The 22,236-nt window shown below is 35.4% G+C and overlaps 1 long non-coding RNA gene across 1 annotated transcript in view; it reads left to right on the top strand.

Annotated features, from left to right (window-relative positions):
* Positions 1-22,236, top strand: part of LOC138710080 (uncharacterized) — a 312,642-nt gene that overhangs the window by 160,923 nt on the left and 129,483 nt on the right. Inside the window, exon 2 of the long non-coding RNA XR_011335052.1 lies at positions 3,985-4,053. This is a non-coding gene — a long non-coding RNA (uncharacterized lncRNA). The remainder of the gene's footprint in view (positions 1-3,984; positions 4,054-22,236) is intronic.

Raw genomic sequence — 22,236 nt, 5'->3', positions numbered from 1 at the left:
GCAAATATTTTTTTTGAGATTAGTGGAAATATAACTATTTTTAGAGAGGTAAGTGTTACAAAAAAGTAAAGAATGCTACTGAACTTAGTTTGATTTCGAATATAGGTGATTCTTCAGGAGAGCAATTGATCCTTTCAATGCAGCTAAGGTTACAATCGGAATAATAGATGTAGGTATTCCAAGCCTCTTAAACACATCTTTCATGAAGAGAGTAGCGGTACCTCTTGCTCCAACCAGAAGTCCGATTACTTCAAGCTCATTTAACTGGTATTTTTGGAGGTAATAGGGAATGGTAGGATTGTAGATATTCTTTTTTTCATTATCAACTTCTGCAGGCTGTTCCTCATCCGTTTCGAAACGCACAGTGGGATCAATTATGTATCCAGATCTTGTAGATTACTTGAAAGCTATTATATCTATGCGCCATGTACTGCCAGTGACGGAGAGATTATGTACTTCTTCAAAAGTGTTATAGTCAGCATCTTTAAGGGCAGTGGCTATAATTGATCGTACTTGGTGGTGTCCAGCGTTTCGCAGAATTTCGCCGTGCGGACAGGATCCCACGACGTGTGCAAGAGTTTCAACCTCGTTGTGGCAATGCCTACAACGGTTGACCTGAGATCTTCCCGGCACAGCACATACTGCAGCAACATTTCCAACCATTTTAATACCATCGCGCCATTCGCTGTTGGAGAGTCCTTCGTGTTTACAAATCCATTTGTTGGCACCAGGATATTGTTTAAATAAAACTACGCCTTTCCCTTTCTGTGGATGACGACACCAAATATCAAATTCTCTGTTCCTCAGAAGGTTACGAATCTTTGTAACATTTAAGAAATGTTCATTCTTATGAAATAAGGCATCTTCTGGAACAATGTTCAGAGATTGGGCACATCTAATGCTCTCCTCATGAACCTGACGTGTTTGTATGATGTATGGGTTTTGAGATTTCTGTAAACATCGAAGGGCATTAATTTGTTGTAATAGTGCTTCCCATTTTGTTCGACAAATCCCTAGTCCTTTGTACTTCCTGGGACTATAGACCATTGCATCAGGAATGTCTGTAGGCAGATTCAGTACCTCTTTCAGTGTCCTTTTTATTAATTTGTCGGCGTCATCAAAGTACTTTTTTGGTATAAGTGCAGAAGGGATGGTTTGAAATTGATATATTAAGGAAGAACAGAAGGAGGTATTTAGAACGCAATATTTCTGTTAAAATAAATAAATAGGTACACAAATTCTATCTTTTTCCAAACTATATAATTATATTACCTATTATGTAGGCAAATTTTATGCGAATGCATAATTTATTTGATGCGTTCAAATAATATTATAATGTTTATCAATGTCTCAGTGTTTCTTTAATCGCGCATATTTTTTTTTCATATCTAAGCATGTTATATATCCATTACAGCTAGTAATCTTAAGTCAACGAATAACTATTTCAGTTATTATGTACTTCAGCATTCATTCATTGTGTTCTGCCCAAGGGCAGGCTTTTCACTACAAACCCAGCTTTCTCCAATCTTTCCTATTTTCTGTTTTCCTCTTGTCTCCGCATGATCCATGTATCTTAATGTCGTCTATCTTCTCATATTTTCTTCTGCCCCGAACTTTTCTCCCGTTCACTATTCCTTTCAATGAACCCTTCAGTAGGCAGTTCCTTCTCGGCCAGTGCATCTGCCAATTCCTTTTTCTCTTCCTGTTCAGTTTCAATATCATTCTTTCTTCACTCGCTCTTTCCAACACAGCTTCATTTCTTATTCTGTCTGTCCATTTGATACGATCCATTCTTCTCTATATCCACATTTCAAACGCTTTGTTATAGGTCTACACTTTTTATGTATACATATAATTACTTCGGAAAATATGAAGACTATTGTAGTAATAGCCTAATTACGAAATTCTACAATCTTTACCAAAGAGTGAAAATTTCTATAGGCCCTACCTATATTTCTTCCTACTGTATGTGGTAATTTCTTAGTCGCTCTTTCTCCTCCGATTCACGAATTTGACTTTTTGCTTTATTTTCAACATCTCCTTTCCGACTTCCATCTTTCTCATATTCGTCTTATTCACACATTCCGTCTCAGAGAGTAGGTGTTATTACCTTTTCTATTTTATTAGAAATTGTCCTTTTTGCCCAACTCAAAAGTTTCTCATATTTAAATAACACTTTCTTGCAATTCTTTATTTTCATATAATTCTTTCTATGTGCGTAATCGTTTGTTTTAGTAATATTCAACATCGTTGTGTCACTCCTCTAATCCGTGCTATCCCCTATTCCGTACCATTCCTCTATTCCGAGCCATTCCCTTATTCCGTGCCATTCCCTATTCCGTGCCACTTCCTTATTCAGTTCTATTTCCCTATTCTGTGTCATTCCCCTATTCCGTGCCATTTCTTTTTTTCGTGTCATTCTCCCATTCCGTACCATTCTCCTATTCCGTGTCATTCCTCTATTCCGTGTCATTCCCCTATTCCATACCATTTCCCTATTCCGTGCCATTCTTTTATTCCGTGTCATTCTCATATTCCGTGCCATTCTCTTATTCCATACCGTTTCTCTATTCCTTGCCATTCCCCTATTCCGTGCCATTTCCCTATTCAGTTCCATTTCCCTATTCCGTGTCATTCCCTTATTCCGTGCCATTCTCCTAATCCGTGCCTTTCCCCTATTCCGTGCCATTTCCCTATTCCGTGCACTTTCCCTATTCAGTGCCACTTTCCTATTTCGTGTCACTCCTCTGTTCCGTGCTATTCCCCTATTCCGTGCCATTTTTCTATTCCGTGTCATTCTCCTATTCCGTGTCATTCTCTTATTCCGTGCCGTTTCTCTATTCCTTGCCATTCCCCTATTCAGTGCCACTCCCCTATTCAGTGCCATTCCCCTATTCCATGCCATTCCCCTATTTCGTGCCATTCCCCTATTTCGTGCCATTCTCCTATTCCGTGCCATTTCCTTATTCCGTGCCATTCTCCTATTCCATGCCATTATTCTATTCCGTGCCATTCCCATATTCCGTGCCATTCCCCTATTCCGTACCATTCTCCTATTCCGTGCCATTCTCCTATTCCGTGCCATTCTCCTATTCCGTGCCATTCTCCTATTCCGTGCCATTTTCCTATTCCGTGTCATTCCTCTATTCCGTGTCATTCTCCTATTCCGTGCCATTCTTTTATTCCATGCCGTTTCTCTATTTCTTGCCATTCCCCTATTCAGTGCCATTCCCCTATTCCGTGCCATTCCCCTATTCCGTGCCATTCTCCTATTCCGTGCCATTCTCTTATTCCGTGCCGTTTCTCTATTCCTTGCCATTTCTCTATTCCTTGCCATCCCCTATTCAGTGTCATTCCCCTATTCCGTGCCATCCCCCTATTTCATGCCATTTCCCTATTCCGTGACATTCCCTTGTTCCGTGTCGTTGTTCTTCTCTGTGATTTTCTCCTGATTAATATTCTCCTCCGTTTATTTCATTTCATCCGTGCCATTCCTCTCCTCCGTGCAATCTTACTCATTCGCGCCACTATCCTTCTCCGTCTAAATCATCTTTCTCCGTCAGTCCTCTTTTCCCTGTTGTCTACCTTATCATGTCGATCTTGTTATAGGTTAATTTGCGTTTTTTTTTCGCATTTTCTTTTTTTATGATTTCTGCTTTCATTAGACCTATTCCTTTGTTTTGTCTTAAATCATAACTGAATTTCTGTTTCCAACAATCCTGCTTTTCAATTAGTTACATAAGTTAATATTAGCAGTAATGTCTGTTGAAATATATTAACAAGGAAGAACGGTGTATCCCATTGACCTACAATGTAATTATATCGTTTTAGTGAAGACATAGCTGAAGAGAGTTGGGGCATAATAAATCATATGCACGTTCTCGAATGCACGCGAAACTGCGTGTTGCATGTTGTAATGAAGAGTGATGACGTATTGCGGACCAAAGCAATTAACTCTCTACATGCTTCCTTCTTTTGTTTCAGGTAAGTGCATTGAAAGTGCCGGTCACGCGACGGAGATTGGCTCAAATCACGTCCTCCCACAATCACAAAGTAAGTTCGTGTGTAGAACATTGTGCTGGTCAGTTTTAATTCAATTTTTTTTTGTGAAATAACAGCTCCTCACTAACAGGATTTCAATTTTGAAGTTAATTTAATTTTAGGTTCATGTTTTCTGGAAACAGTTTCCTCTCCAATTACCATACACACCAAGGTAAACTGTTTTCCAAGTGAAATTTCATTTTCTCTGGATATTCCCGCAGATTAATCAAAATTTCATTATAATTTCAGGAAGCGTTTGGACGTTATCCGCACCGCTAAAGTGCCCTGGCATGTATAATCAATTATGCATATCATTTTATATCCACTCGAACCTCAGCTTAGGATTTCGGTCAATATTGTGACAGTTCTCGAAATATCTCGCGATTATTGATGTCTTACAGCTCTTCTCCTTCACAAAGCCGATAAATCTTCATACCGACTCTTATAGTGCAATAGATAAAGTACTGTAATTTAATATATAACAGATCACAGTATAATTTAATAGTTCATGTATTCTCCAATAATTGTTCAATAATTTATTACAGTAGCAATAATTGAAACATGAAACTGTGACCTGCAACTATACCTTAATCAGAAATGTACAAGAGAACTGGCGAGTGAAAAAACTACGTAAAAAGAAAAGGAAATAGGTGTAAACTTTGAAATAAAGCAAGGAAGAACGAAGCTTATGTGAAATAATTGATTAAAGAAGTAACAAAATATTCTGGCTTGTGACTTAACACAAGGCTAAAGACAACTAAGCTTGAGTAAAGCTGTAGAATAAATCAGACGTAGTATTTAAAATAGGCTAAAGAATAAAAAAGGATAATTGGAAGAAATGTGATAAATACATAAAAATATATTAACTACAGAATTAATAATAGGTTAAAAAATATTCGGGGCTTAACTAAAGCAATTTAATATTTAATATTTGAGGAGAAAAATTCGCTCCGGCGCCGGGGATCGAACACGAGTCCTTGGTTCTATGTACCAAGCGCTCTGACTACTGAGCTACGCCGAATCCAATCCATAGCACCGGATCGAACTCTCCTCCTTCAATATTTCCCTTTTGGCCTTACTCCAAGTTAGGCATATGTTGACGTTTTATGTCTAAGTCAATTGCCATTATACAAGGGGTGCACTCAGCTGAGTGACTTATTACTAAAAATGAATGAACTCAAAGGTTAATAAGCTCAACGTAAGCAAGAATTACATGAAACAATTGAGTAAAAATTGAATGAATAGATTAGGAGTACAACTTAACAGTAGAGTAAAGAATAAAGAAATCTACCTAAAGCAATGTAATAAACTGTTGACAATATTGGAGTGAAATGCTAATAGTAGGCTAAAAATAAGCAGTGCTTGCATAAAATAGTTAATTTATTAAATAGCTAAGTTAACGTATTAAATTTCTAAAAATTATTGAAGTAAAAGTTAGTCACAAATGTACAAGAGAAGTGGTGAGTGAAGAAAAGTACGTAAAAAATAAAATAAATTAAATAACTGAAATAAGACAAGGAAAAGTGAAAATAATTGAGTAAAGAAATAACAAAATATTCAGGCTTGCGACTTGACAAAAGGCTACAGACACAACAAAGTTAGAGTAAAGCTGTAGAATAAATCATGCGTAGTACTGTATTTAAAATAGGCTAAAGAATAGTAAAGGATTTTGGAATTATAAAATAAGCGAGACTTACATAAAATAATTTAATGAAATGTTACTGCAGTAGCTAAGGAGTAAGACATAACAACAGGCTAAAGATTAAGCGAAAGCTGCATAAAATAATATAATAAACTGCTTTTAACAAACGCTAAAAATAAAAGAGGTGGAGACCTTAGTAATATACTAAACAGTAAACGAGATACGGTCAAAGGAATTTAATTAAGAGCTAAAATACTGCAGAACAAAGCGTAAAACTTAGCAATAAGCTAAACAATAAACAATACTAACGAAAATAATTAAGTAAATACCTAAACAACACAAAAGGTAACAAGTTATCTGCAAGCTATTACAATGGACGAGGTTTTACTTAATATAGTTTAAGAGAAAAATGAAAAATAAATTAGATGTATGACTTAATACGTGTTTCAAGTAAGAACGTGACTTAAGTAAAACTTAATTAGAACTAAAATATGAACTAGGCTACCTGACTAGAAGTACAGCCAGGCAACATGCATTTCAAAGGGCGTAGAAAACAAATGCCTCTACCGGTCACACTAGAGTGGGGATTAAGTCATATGTCCTGTCTTGAGTCTCTGCTCCTGTGAAGTACGGTTTACTCTAGATAGTGTAAAATTGCATTAGTCTATCTGTTCCTACTACGTTAGCGTATCTCAGTTCAGTCTTAAAGTGTAAAATGGCCTACCTTTCTGTCATGCCTTTCGTTATTGGTAGTGGGTGCGGAACAATGACGTCATGCACGAATAGAGAACGGAAGCTCCATGTTTTGAATATTGCCTGGCTATCATTAAGTTTTTTATAATTTAATAAAACACATAGAACAGATCGGTGTTATAATTATAGCAGTAAGCTAAATATAGAGTGTATATAAATTCAATTCCCAAAATTCTAGGGATTATACAAGAGACCAAAACAAACGTTTTTTATTAATTGACCATGGGTCCGAAAATAATTATTCAATGACAAATCCAGAAACTGTACTGTACTGTAAGGGATGAAGAACACAGCTGTAGTGCTACTTATGACACTCATTTCTTAAAACCATTTGAATTTGGAATCATTTACAAAAACTGTTCAAAATTTCGACCTCCTGTGTCAATACAAACTCTGCAACGACGTGTGCTCTTCCTTCGATTTAATTGGAATCTTGCACTTCAGCCTCTTCAAGTGCCCTCACAACAAAAACCAAGTGAGGTGAGGTCGGGAGAACGAGCAGGCCATCCAATGGGTCCACCGCGGCCAATCCACTGCTCACCGAATTTGCGATTCAAACGTTCTCGGACTGGACGAGAGAAATGAGGAGTTGCACATTATGTTGAAACCACAATCAAGAGGATCGTCTTGGAGGAGCTCGGGCAATGCATTATACAGCAACTGCAAGTATAGTTCACCATTGAAACGTAATGGAAGCGTGTATGGCTCTATCAAATTATCCCCAACAATCCTTGCCCAGATGTTAACAGCAAATTGTTGGTGGGAACGGATGATTAGGATTTTCATCTATCTACACATGTTGGTTATGTAAATTAACTATTTCGTCCCATTTAAACGATGCTTCGTCGGTGAACAACACATACCGTCCAAGACCAGATTCCATAGCACATCTCTGCAGGTACCATTGACAGAACTCAACCCGACTAGACGATAGTACAGTTTATGGTTTTGTTATCCCATAATAATCAGTTTCCGATCCATGGTAATTTAACAAAAATCGTTTGTGTTGATCTCTTGTATCATCCCTAGAAGTTTGAATATTGAATTTATGTACACATTGTAGTAAATGACACACAGAATTTAAGAAAAGTCTCAGAGAAAACGAGGCCTTAGTAAAGTAATGTAGACTACTCCGTTTTGTCCCTTATGTACGCATTGCAAGTTACGAAAGGGCTAAAAGATATACAACGCTACTTAAGTGATGAATAGCAATAGCTATTAATAAGTGAGGCCTACAGTCAAGGAAAAGGTAAAACATAAACGAGGCTACGCAAAGTAATAGAGAACGGAAGGTTACATAAAGCGAGCAAGTTAAGAAAAGGCTAAAGGACAAATGGGGGTACGTAAAGTCTAAATAACGAATTGAATCTAGGCAAAGTGATTTAATAAAATGCTAAAGTGAAACAGGCCAACTTAATTTACGAAAACGCTGAAGAAAGAACGAGATTTACTTCAAGTAATTTAAGGAAAATACGAAGAATAAACGAAGATAAGGCAAAGTAATGAAAGAAAAATGCCAAAGATGTAAGAGACCTTTATAAAGTAACTTAATAGAGAGAAAAAGTATATCACAGGGTCTTGATTCAGGAAACTTGGGATATTTTCTTCGTTATAGTTGCGGCAGCTGGGAATCAGTGTTGCAATGGTTCCATTTATGGGCTGTAAAACGATTGGAGCCTTTTCTCGAGAGTAGGAGGAGTTTTTCTTAGCGAACGTCATCTGAAACCCCGGGAGAACGGAGACCCTTGCAATGCAGTGATTGCCTTCCTTTTAGTCCCTATGGGATCGTATTGTGTTTTGCTAGGGAGAAGCCTGGTGAATCGTAAACTCCAATCCTAGATGCAAGGTGGGCAGGCTCGGGTGAAGGGAATCTGGGATGGTATTGTTATGGCCATACAAATAACAACTTTGATACTGCATCATCAAAGTCAGAAACTCAAATTGGTGTTAAAACTTCTGGGACTTACACCGTGAAAAAGTTATATTCATTCCGTTACGTATATGACAATGAGTCTTATTTCAGAGAGAGGTTGAGGAGACTTCATGACGTATTTCCAAGATAATATGTATTTATTCACACTGCAAATGGGTATATACCCGGTGGCAGTGGTAACTAAATACACTCAATAATGGCAATAATAAACACAATTAATAAAAAATACAATTACTAAATTAATAATAATAATAATAATATTATTAATAATAATAGTAATAATAATATTAATAATAATAATAGGGAGCATCCTAAATTAAATGAAGGATGATCATTTAAAGTAACATTTAAAGTAAATCTAATGTGTATCTTAACCCTATGTTCGAACTAAAACCCACGAGTATGATATGTTCATACCTGCACAAGCACCTTTCAGCACTACACTCATTTCGCTGACAACTCACTCACTGCACTGGAACTACGACACATTTCACTGATTCTATCCTGATTTCACTAACACTTCAAAAACATTTCAGTTTTCAAATACTTCGCACTGCCACTATAAACTGTAAAGCTTCACTGTCAAAAACACACTTCACTTACACAACACACTTCACTGACACATTACACTTCTTCACTGATACAGCACTTCAGTAAAAAATATCAATTACATCCTTTAAATAGTGTGTATAATATACTATCGTCTATTAGTAAAGTCCTTAAGCCTATTTAAAAAAAAAAGGTTATTGATAAAGCCTTTAGTAAGTCTGCAGATAAAACTTTCCAGTCCCTGATAAAACGATTGAGAAAAGAAAATTTTCCAGTGTTCGTCCTCTGTCTTCTTTCCCTGAATTTATATGAGTGGTCGTTCCTTGAAGAGTAATTTGGAGGCTGCAACCTATATTTTATTTATCTCCAGGCAGGCTCACCTCTTCATGTTTTGAATAATGCGCATAATCGAATTCGCGTTTATAATCGAATTCGCGAATATCGGTCAAATAAAAGTCCAGTTAATGCTTCCTTCCAGAAATATAACTTAGGAGCAAAATTTTGTAAACTCACATTTTTAACGTGAAACGTTTAAACGCTTCATATTCGAGAAATCTGGTCATATTTACAGTTAATACAATGACGTCATTAATTGCATTAAGCCTTGGATCACTGATATTATGGAATATTCAGAAATATGTAGCATCGAAACAAGCCAGACCTGTCAAAATATAAAAGGTAAATGAATGAATGAACGTCGCAATGAATTCATTCTTTCTTCTATACTTCTCTCTTTCTTCACTCCTTACCTTTTATTTGTTTCCTCATTTCCACTTTCTTTAACTGTCGCATTTTTCCTTGCTTTTATCCTTTCTGCCTTCACTTTTTAGCTTTCTTAACTTCTTTTTCTCTTTCTTCACTTCTTTTTCTCTTCCTTCACTTCTTTCCTTCTTCTTTCACCTCTTTTATTTCTTCTCTCACTTTTCTTTTCTCCTTCACTTCTTTTCTTATCTCCTTCACTTCTTTCCTTTCTTCCTTCACTTCTTTTCTTCCTTCCTTCCCTTCTTTTCTTTCTCCCAATTTTTTCTTTTTTCTTCATTTATTTTCTTCTTTCACCTTTTTTGTTTCTTTGTTCACAATTTTTTGCCCATCACTTATTTCCTTTCTTATTTCACTTCTTTCTAAACTTACTCCTTTTTTTTTTCCTTCAGTTATTTTTCTTCTTTTACGTATTCGTATATATGGACTTGGAATTTACGGGAGAAGGCACTATGGTCCAGCACTGCTACCTGTTACGGTCTATTGCGCTAACTCTCTAACTAGGCGCATTCCCAAACCCACACCCACTGGCTGCACTAAAGTTCGCTGCGTACCCACTCGTCAACAAGCCAGCCCTCACCGTGCCAACCGGCGATCGGGAAATGCTATGGAATGATGACGAAATAGAGAAATGGTGAGGAGTGATGTAAATGCCTAATATGGGAAAAAAAAGGGAGAGCCCCGGAAAAAACCCCAACTGCGACCTTGTCCGCCACAAATGTCACTTGGATTTTTCCCGCCTGCGTGACAGACTGGTGGCCTGACCACTCAGCCACCACAGGGGTGTACTTCGTATTCATAATTATGAGTGATTAATAAATGCGGGAAAATATATGAGAAACATAAGACCAAGTGGCGTTTGTAATAAAGATATAATAAATGGACAGAAATATGAAGAAGTAGATTCTTTTAAATATTTAGGAGTTCTAATTACCCAAGAAAACACTGCAGATGCGGATATGAGGCAAAAAATTGCTGGGGGAAATAGATGCCTGAGAGCCCTTAACAAAACTTTGAGAGCAAGATGCATAAGTAATAAAGCAAAACTTGCATTATATAAAACAGTCGTAAGACCAATTGTGCTTTATGGCAGTGAAACTTGGACTCTGTCGAAGAAAATGGAACAACAACTGATGACATGGGAAAGAAAAATTCTAAGGAAAATCTATGGTCCTAAATATGAGAATGGGCACTGGAGAATTAGATATAATACAGAACTGAAAACTCAATATAAATCTCCAGATATTGTTGCTGAAATCAAAGCCCGTATGTTGGAATGGTTAGGACATGTAATCAGGATGAATGATCAGAGAATACCAAAATAGATTCTAAACACAAAACCAGAAGGCAGGCGCGATATTGGCAGACAGAAACTAAGATGGTTGGATGGAGTGGAGGACGATTTAAGGACTCTAGGCGTGAGAAGATGGAGGCAGAAGGCTCTGGTTGGACAGGAATGGACCAAGATCCTAAGGGAGACCAAGGCTAGACTACAAGGGCCGTAGTGCCAAAGAAGAAGAAGAAGAATAAATGCGGGATATATAAATACAGAAAGAGTTAATTTAACGTTGTTCAATTTCTAAAGTACTTAAATGTGGTTTTAATTTCCAAATGAATTCAATTCTCTATAATAATAATAATAATAATAATAATAATAATAATAATGATGATGATAATGATAATAATAATAATAATTCAATTCTCAATTCTCTTCCTTTCCTCTTTTTTGTTCTCTTGTTCACCGGATGAATTTATTATCATGTCCTTTTTATTGTGAATTTTATTTAATTTTCGTATTTATTTTCTCTTTTATTATTATTTTATTACATTCCGTTTTGTTATATTCTTCCTTACGTTTTCTATATTAACTACTTGTACTAAATGAGTTGCTTTTACTATTTTCCAATGTATTTTCTTTCTTTTTTTCTGTTATGGTATTATTTTCATGTTGTTTAGTGTCGATTTTATTACGCTATTATTATTATTAGTATTATTATTATATAATATATAATTTAATAGTCAAATTCCGAATATATTTAATAATACACTATCACTTCAACGTAATTAAATCGTAATGGGTGTATAGTGTGAATAATTATTTTTCGCACATAGAGTAAATGAATTTCTATTACAAACCATTGAGGATCATAGGGTAGCTAGCTGGAAGTTAAAGCTTCAATTCCTTGCAAGGACTCGGTATTAGTAGACTAGTAGTATGGATGTCAGTTCTACGTGCTTGCTTTCTTTATCTTCAAGGAAAACTTTCTGGTATTCACTTATGTTACAGAATGAGTTAATTCCATGGACATAGTGCTGTCGGAAGGATTGCATCATTTTAGAAATTCTGTAACCCCAATCGGGAATCGAATTCACGATAGTCCGGCTTGGAGCGCAACGCTTTAACTTGGACAATGCCGCGCGTCCCTTTCCTCGCAAAGCATAATAAAATGAAACACTGATATGTCTCTTCGATAGAGCTATAATGTATATCAAAATATATTTAGTAACGTAATATTGGAATTACTAAACATAAAATAAAACAGACTTAGGAATATGATATATTAGTGTCAAATATAAGCATGTAAAATTTAACAAACTCACAGAAGTATTGCAAAATAATAATACCTTTTAGATTATTGAAAAAGGCTTAAGTCTATCGATCGTTATACAAAAATACGCACCAGAGCTAGGAAGAAAATTACCTATGGATATGGGTACATTCATCAAAATGTGAAAGTAGTTGCACCCAATATATGTCACATCGTACAGAAGTTTCATATTGTAGTAAATCCATTGTTAAACACCTACATTGGCTTTGGCTTCATAATCTCATTTGTCACGACATTATGATTTTAGAAAAAAAACTTCCAATATTTAACGAAGTATAAAAATTACAACATAAAGGATTAAAAATAGACACTCAATGCCTTTATAAACTACAACACGTGCTCCAACTGTGTCATTTTGAATGATCGGTCCTGTAGGTAAGAAGCAGCGCACCGTATCCCATTCTCGTCGAATCTTCCAATCTCCCTACACGTCAACACACACTTCGACTTCCAATGCCCAATTCAAGCTGAATAGTTCTGAATAGGGCTCTTCAGCCTCGGGGATGTTTGTGCGACCCTCGGGTGCATCCACCTGAATTCTTTTTCTTTTCCTCCCATCTTATTCCTCTTCTTGAAATTCATTCGAGTAAACTCGGGTAACTTCAGAAAACGAAATCCTGTTCACCTTTCGTTCATTTGTGTTACTCCGGATAAAAAGATGATTGTAACAGCTCCTCCTAGGAAACATCTTGTACTTCCATTGATTTTATACTTTCTTTAAGGTGAAAGACTCCCAATATTCTACAGCATAATATCAAGTTTGCTTCTGTCCATACTATGTTTTCAGTCTATTATTTTTACTTACGATAATTAAATTTTCATAAATTTCAAATTTATTCACAATTTACATTTGAAATGGTACATAAGAATAGATACCCGGGTACAGTCCAGTAGAGTCTCCATAAATCTTACAGACATCAATAATAGTTTTGATGATAGAAATAATAGCAGTAGTAGTAATAATAATAATAATAATAATAATAACAATATAATAACCGTGACGGAGATAATACAAAGATAGTAATACAAATTAATTCATTGATTAAAGTTCTCGGTAACACTTTGTTAAAAACATAAAATTTACTTTGTCATACGTTAAAAGTGTTAAAATTGTTAAAAAAGGTATATACCTTCGACAGACGGCCCGTTTCGACGCTATGTGTCGTCGTCCTCAGTGTCTCTTGAACCACTGGTGATCTTGACTCTGCGATGTGCAGTTGTCGATGGTAGGGGTGGGGGTGTGTTGCTCCTATGGTGGGGGTTGGCTGTTTGTATGTTATGATGTATTATGACGTCAAATAATGTGTGTGTATCGAACTGCAGTTGTGTGTGAAGTTTATATTGTGGGTATGCTATTGTATTCTTATATATTTCGTACTGTTCTAGGATGTTTAACTGTGAACTTTTTGGTGTGATGTGTAAAATTTCCATATCTATTTCTAAGGGTATATTATTGTAGTCATGATTATTGACAATCGACAACTGCACATCGCAGAGTCAAGATCACCAATGGTTCAAGAGACGCTGAGGACGACGACACATAGCGTCGAAACGGGCCGTCTGTCGAAGGTATACACCTTTTTTTTTTAACAATTTTAACACTTTTAACGTATGACAAAGTAAACAAATTAATTAATTAATAATAATAATAATAATAAAACAAAAATATTAACAATAATAAAATAGATACTAAGACTGATAAAATAATAAAACCACTTAGCGAGAGTTAACACAATTTAAATAAGCATGTAATAACCAGAAAAAAATAACGAACTCGAAAATCAACAAAAAAGTTCGTCGTATCGCAGACGACAGCAGCCGCAGTATTGACATTGTGATGCATTATTGGTAGTAGGGGGGGGGGAGCCGATGGTCTACATCCTGACGTTCTCTTCGGATCTTCTCATACAATCATGGGAAGTTAATGCTGAAAAACCAAATGTCTACGAGTCAAACTGTTCATTATTACCAGGATAAATAAAAATAAAACTGAAATATATTAATCAAGTTTCAGTTATAGATCTCTCCTTTTGTGCAAGAAGTATCATATCAAAATATTTTATGAATGGAAGGGAAAACATAAATTTCATGAACTCTCTAGTGACAGAGATAGTGACAAGTACAATCAAGTGTATTTGTGGCGATGCTAAGAAATCATTTATTAGAAATATACACTGTTATTAATTAAGAAAATGATCTTTTTATATTTATTACAATGTGTTATCTAATAGGTTACATGCATCAGATAAATATAATAAATATTAGTAACATATAATGCTAGTAACACTTAAAATAATAATACAATTTATCAAATATCATACAAAAATTTTCACTTTATTTTTAAACTTAAGAATGTGTAAATTGCTTAGGTCTGGATTATTTTTCAATACTGAATTGTATAGTCTTGGTCCATAATTCCTACTGTGTCTTAATACAGCTGTAGTAATTGAATTAGAATATTTTAGTTTCTTAATAGAATTTCATACATATATCCTTCATTTTTTTAAACATAGGCTATTATTATGTCAGCCCTCACATATAATTTCAGAAATTTCTAATCACTTTATAATTTTTGTCATTTCTCATCACCATTATTATAGCTTTATTTTATTATATACACATTTCAAAACTATCTCATTAATATTAGTTTCCTGTCATTCCTGACTACATTCCAATATCATATCACACCATCACCAAATCATAAAATAATCACGCCAGAACATTAATAATATTACACAAAACTGGAATGTGTTATTAATGTCAACAAGTTACATTCCATTATCATTATATTCACGTCACATAAATTTTATATTCACATTCCATCAATCTTGTCTTCATATTACGTCATTTCTATCTTCAAAGCATATTAGACCGTGTTATATCATTGTTACCTTCACAGTATGTCAATATTTATTTTCAGGTCACACCTTTATTATTTTCACGTCACATCGTTACTGTTTTCACATTAAATCATTACTGTCTCCTCATCACATCATTATTGTATTTACATCACATCATATCACTGTAATATTGCATGATATTTTGTCATTATTATATTCTCCTTGTATAAATATGATCTTTACATTGCATCATTACCAACTTCACGTTGCGTTGTAATCATCTTCATATTGCACCATTATCACCTTCACATTGCGCCATTATCACTTTCGCATTGCATTGTTAATATCGTTACATCACATTATAATAATAATAATAATAATAATAATAATAATAATGGTTTATTTTAACTGGCAGAGTTAAGGCCATTCGGCCTTCTCTTCCACTCAACCAGTATGATAAAAAATTACTACAGTGCTATGAATATAACATAATTAATACAATACAATACAATTCAAAGCAATATAATACTACAAATACAAGACAATATAATACATAATTAATATAATACAATGACAATTCGTTTCGTCTTCACAACACCAATAAAATAATTATGTAATAATAATAATAATAATAATAATAATAATAATAATAATAATAATAAAAATGATAGTCATATCTAAATTAAACTAAATTATTAAGCTCGATCACAAGTATAATTACAATTTGACTGCGCCCGTAAGAAATCGTTTAGCCTTTTCTTGAAAGTGGTTATTGTCTGGCAGCCCCTAATCTTCTGAGGTAGAGAATTCCATTCACGGGGAACTGAGACAGTAAAAGAGGATGAATAGTGGGATGTTCTATGGGCAGGAATTGCTAGGATTTGGCTCTCCTGTGAGCTGGTGTTTAGATTGTGACTGGAGGATAAGTAGTTAAACCGGGAACGAAGATAATTTGGAGTAGAAGTGTGGAAACTCGAAACAGAAGAGAGAGCGAATGAAGTGTTCTAAGGTTACTAAGTTGCAGCCAGGATAAAGATTTGAATGAGGGTGTAATGTGGTCAAATTTGTGAGCATTACTGATGATTCTGACACACATATTGTGCACACGCTGCAGCTTGTTCGAAAGATCAGTTGTCAAGTCTGTAAATATTACGTAGCAATAGTCAAACAGTGGTAGTACGAGGGTTTGCACTAAAGTCTGTTTTAATTCTGGCGGGAGGAAGTTTCTGAATGGGTTAAGAGAATGCATGGTGTGGCACACTCTCTTGGATATTTCCTTTATTTGGCATTCCCAATTTAAATTTTCGTCCAAGAAAATGCCGAGATTTCTGACGACCGAATGGTACGGAATTGGGATATGTCTGTCGTTCATTGTGTTGATTAGTCTCTTATGTCCAATTTTTCACTTCGCATCAACAACATATCCACACCAAATCATTATTATCTCCACATCACATCATTATTACATCCACATCACGTCATTATTATCTCCACATCACATAATTATTACATCCACATAAAGTCATTATTATCTCCATATCACATCATTATTATCTCTACATCACATCATTACTGTCTTCACATCATTATGTGTACGTTATATCATTTCCACTTCACATCATTATTATCTACATCACATTGTTATTTTCTATATTACTCATCTTTACCATTTTCACATCACATTTTCATTATCATCTTTACATCACATCTTCATTGTCGTCTTCACATCACATTTTCATTATCGTCTTCAGATCTCGAATTCAATACAGTACAACTCCAATTCTGTATAAAATCCTATACAGAAAGAGCTCACATCTCTTAGTTTACTAAGAATGCAGCGATTCAGGCGCACTAGGAAAAGACCCATAATCATTTTCTTCAATACTAAACACAAATTATATCTTCATCAAATATATACCTTTTTTCCCCCTTTATGAGTTGTAGTATTTTTAGGACTAAAATAAAGCCTAACAAACTTACAGTTTTATTACGTTCTTAAAGAAAAATAAATATTATTTTATAAACACCTCTGATAAGAGTTGTACCTGCAGCATAATGACTAGCGGATTTGACATAAGATTTCTTTATTCAGAAGTCGGTCTGTCGACTTCATATGTAATTAATTTATTCCAGCATGTCTTTAAAGTTTCAGCGGAAATTTTATAAACATGTTATAAATAGCGTGGGGACACTCATATTGTAAGTACTTGCGATACGTGTAAAGTTTTCACCACTCTCAATATGATGAATAATTACTAGCAGTTTTTGTTACATGTGTAAAGACGTCCGCTTGACAGACATCTCTTACCGTCTGTGATGTGCTCGGTGCCAGTGTCTGAACTGAACTGGCATCACCTTGTTTTCTAAGCCGTGGTACGCTTACAAACATTCCCAAAAATGGAGTCGCACTGCATCATATTCATATCACGTCATTATTTTCTACGTTATAGCACTATTATCTTTCTATTACATCATTGCTCTCTCAATATTGCGCCATTGTCATTTTCAGATCATTATTATCTATACATCACATCATTATTGTCTTCAGATCACATTATAATTATCTTGATATTATTCCATTACTATCTTCGAATCACTATTATCGGAGTATCATATTGCTATATGCACTTCATATCATTATTTTTATTATTTATTTACTTATTTTATTTATTTATTCTGGTGTAGTTAAGGCCATCAGGCCTTCTCTTCCACAACACCATATCACATCATTATTATCTGCACATCACATTGTCCTTACATCACATCACATCACATTGTTTTCTTCACATTACATAATTTTAACATGAACCTGCTATATCACCACCATCATTCTAATCACGTCAATAGGGCATCAGTTTTGTCACATCTAAGTCACATCAAATAATGAAATCATTACCATTACTGTTACCATTGTAACCACAACTGTATATGTAACCGTCATAATTTCCACTTTTACCGTTACGAAAATCACAAACATCAACATCATCATCATCATCAACATCAACAACTGTCAATGTTCTGATATCTTAGTCTCGAACACAATATATTATACTCTTTGTTGGATTTGTGAAGCTTACATACCTAAACCCTAGATCATATATACCTAGATTGCTCGGCCTTATATCTTTGACGGTAATAACTTTTTTCAGGTTTACTACACTGCCATCTAGTTGTTACATAAGGAGTCACTTCATAACTCCATTTGAATTGCATTAGCGACAGTACTGCCATCTCGTGTTCGTTTACGGCTGACGGGTGGCGATCCTGGCGGTTGTTCTCTTCTAAGTGCTGCCGATTTTAACATAGGGATGAGCAATCTGTAATATATGTGATCTAGGCTAATACCCTAGATCATATATACCCAGATTACTCGGCCTTATAGGCTTCGGCGTTAACAACTTTTGTCTTGTTTACTATGCTGTCATGTAGTTGTTACATAAGGAGTCACTCGCATTTGAATTGCATTAGCGACTGTACTGCCATCTCGTGTTCGTTTACGGGAGCCGAGTGACGAACCTGGCGGTTGTTCTCTTCAAAATGCTACCGATTTTAGCATAGGGATGAGCTATCTGTTATATATAGGCTAATACGTACCAGTATTTATATCTATACATTGACGGAACGCCATTGTAGCTCTAGGGAACCACTGCCGTGGCCAGTCAACTAAGGCCTGCCAATCCAGAGATTAGTTCGGGCGCTGGTTGGATTTCCGTTTGGGCTGGTTACCTGATTCGGTTTTTTCCGAGGTTTTCCCTACTGTAAGGCGAATTTCAGGTAATCTGTAACGAATGCTCGGGCTCATCTCGCCAAATACTATCTCGCTATCACAAACCCCATCGGCGTTAAATAACCGAGTAGTTGATAAAGCGTCGTTAAAGAGCCAAATAAAAAATCTCTAGAGAGAGTGAGGATATGGCGGTTGGCCTAATAATGTTCAAACTTTCAAGTGAGTAACAGGAGAATCTTTTGAATAGCAGCGTTTTAATTATAAGCAAAGAAGATATCATCCTGTTCTACTAATCTTTTGTATCGGGATGGAAGGAACAAAGACTAGAAGGAAACAAAAACACAATTCGCGGACTGCAAAAAGGGAATGGAAGAAAGAGAGTGGAGTAACAGTGATACAAAATACCTGCCTTCATTTGTTTTTATTTTCCTTTCGCCATGCTGCTGTTCTTTCTAAGGATATCTAAAAAGATGAGAGATTCATCGTAGGCTGTAAAACTGCAAATATCCTCAGAGATCTACTCTTCTCTTATATAAGAGGGAATTCACATGTAAATAATAGTAGGCCAATATCTTATGAGTTTTAAAATTGTGTCACTGTCTTAATTGCCTAAACTTTTGAATAGACATTATGAAAAAATACGAATGCTCTGCCTTATAAAATTATTAAATAGATTTATTTGAATAGTTCTTCATAATTCAAAGTGTATCTCCCTCTTCATAATACACAAGGCGACTCACGAAGTTTGCGCAGTATTCTGGAAACTGGTTTCTGATAAAATTGTGATGAAAATATTCGTATACCATAGTTTTAAAATTAACTCAGTTACACACAGGAGTAAGACGAGGTTGCGGCCTTTCACCGTTGCTGTTTATTATTATATGAATCAAATAATTAGAGAATGGAAACAATTACCTCATGGATATATACAACTGAATAGACATTTACAACTAGATTCATTACTTTTTGCAGACGATTTAGCTCTGGTGGCATCCTCAGACGATGGATTACAAAGTTCAATTTTTAATTTTAACAAAATTGGAATTAAATATGATATGGAAATCAATAAAGAAAATACTAAAATTATGGCCTTCTGCGGAAAATATCCTGTGCCTAGCAAAATATGTTTAGATTCAAAAATATTAGGAAGAGTAAATTATTTTACATATCTCGGATACACATTATCTTTTTTCGATGAAGTAGACATTTCACAGAACATTTATAAATACACCAAAAGAATGGAAGCCCCACAAATCGTACCGGGAAATACGTACCGCGACAATTTGTCCCAAGAATGTAATTTGTACCGCGACAATTTGTCCCAAGAATAATAATTCGTTCCACGACAAATTGTTCCAAGAATATTTCGTCCCGAATCTACGACGTACCACGATATATTGTCCCATTGCGAAATTTTAATAATTGAAAATTCTCAATAATTAAGAAATTATCTAGCAATAATACTTAGCACTTATCCTAGAACAATTGATCCAGTTGAAGGCTGCCATCACCGGTTAAATATACTACATAGTTGGGAAATCGCATCCTTCATTCAACGAGTTCCTACAAAAACTCCAAAATAAAGAGGCAGAAATTAGTAGACAAATTCTTCGGCTTCATACAGGTGGGTCCCCGAACAAGAGGAGAAGTTCACTTCAACATGTCGATCATCGAAAGAATCGAAAAAATTGTTTCCCGTTACCGCGAGTACAAAGAGAATGGAAAAATTCAGCAATATAATTATCCGAGCTCTGGGGTATGTCATAGCAGGAAATCTACAGGAACATAATTTTCTTTTTACTTCAATTTTTATTGTAACTGAGTTTTTGAATGTACTTCACTCCCACCCCTTCTACTAACGAAGTTCAACCGTCCTCCACACAGATCCAAGGCCGCATATGCAGTCATAGTACCCTTACGGTCATAGTAAACAGTACGTTCCAAAAATGTGTTCGCGTTTTCCAGTGACGAAAGAGCTTTCAATATTGAATCATTTTCGCACAGGTACTGTCGTCCATTTGCCTACGTCGTATCTCGGTTTCCCCCACCACCTTTCATTCGCCATCTACTGGCTGGGCTGTCTTAGCTCTTTTCTAAGAACATTAATTTCTGTTAGGAATTGGACGTCTACGTAATATTATACAACTGTTTAAAATAAATTCAATAAAAGGGCCTCGTTAAGTAATTAACTGTCACGTGATTTCCTCCCTTTTTACGACGCTACGACATAACCACTTGGACGGACAGTAGATAGCATGTCTGAGTAATTTTATCTTTTCGGATCGGGCAGAAATGAAGATTGAATTTACAGTACGTAAGGTACTCTTTTATAGAGTAGGTACAGAATTATTTCAACATCAGTTTCTAGTACGAAAGACGAAACTGGTAATTGGAATTAGGTACAATAGTCTATAGTGCGATAATATGCACATTAGAACTGAAGCCTGTATGCGACATGAACGGCCACCATTTTAAAAAATGTATTTAAATATCCATATTGTGATTATTTTTCAATTTAACTTCATTCTCTATATTGTACGCTAATGTGCTGTAGACATAATATACACTGCATAATAAATACGTCCACATGGACAGCTCAGTTCGTGAGTAAAAACACTCATTGTTAATACTGTACTGTATCTTGACTAAACAAAAACCTAATAAAAATGATCAAACTCAAAATCGCGATATTTCCTAGTTTACGTAAATGGATGAACTACTTTTCTTCCCTCCTATACGTAGTAAAGTGATTTGTTTGTATATTACGCCAGTATCATCGATCTCCAGTCGTGGAAGGGGGTAGCAAATGGCGTCGATCCAGAGGTATGGGCAAGTTAATATTAAAAATGTTAGTAAAAATAAAATGATGTCCTTGTATTTTAAAAGTATTATGTAATGTTTCATTTCACTCAAAATAACATCAATAAAAACTTGTGAAAACACTTACGACTTATTTGGCACAAACTTTGAACGAAAACATTTCGGGGCAAATACTTTGGAACGATTTGTCGGGGTACAAATCTTGTAGCCGTACCAAAACGCGTTGTGACAAATAGTTTGGGACGAATTGTCGCGATACGATTTTTCCGGGACGAATAGTTGTAGATTCGGATGAATTCGTCTCCTCTCTCTTAATATCACTCCATATCAATTAAATTTCTTAGAGAATATTTGATACCTTTGGGGAGGTCAAGACGTAGGTGGGAAGATAATATTAAAATGGATTTGAGGGAGGTGGGATATGATGGTAGAGACTGGATTAATCTTGCTCAGGATAGGGACCAATGCCGGGCTTATGTGAGGGCGGCAATGAACCTCCGGATTCCTTAAAAGCCAGCAAGTAAGTAAGAGAATATTTGATATTCTACTGAAATAGAAGGTAC

The sequence above is a fragment of the Periplaneta americana genome, chromosome 12 (assembly GCF_040183065.1).
Source record: "Periplaneta americana isolate PAMFEO1 chromosome 12, P.americana_PAMFEO1_priV1, whole genome shotgun sequence".
Lineage (NCBI taxonomy): Eukaryota > Metazoa > Arthropoda > Insecta > Blattodea > Blattidae > Periplaneta > Periplaneta americana.
This window is presented reverse-complemented; position numbering and strand designations above follow the sequence as displayed.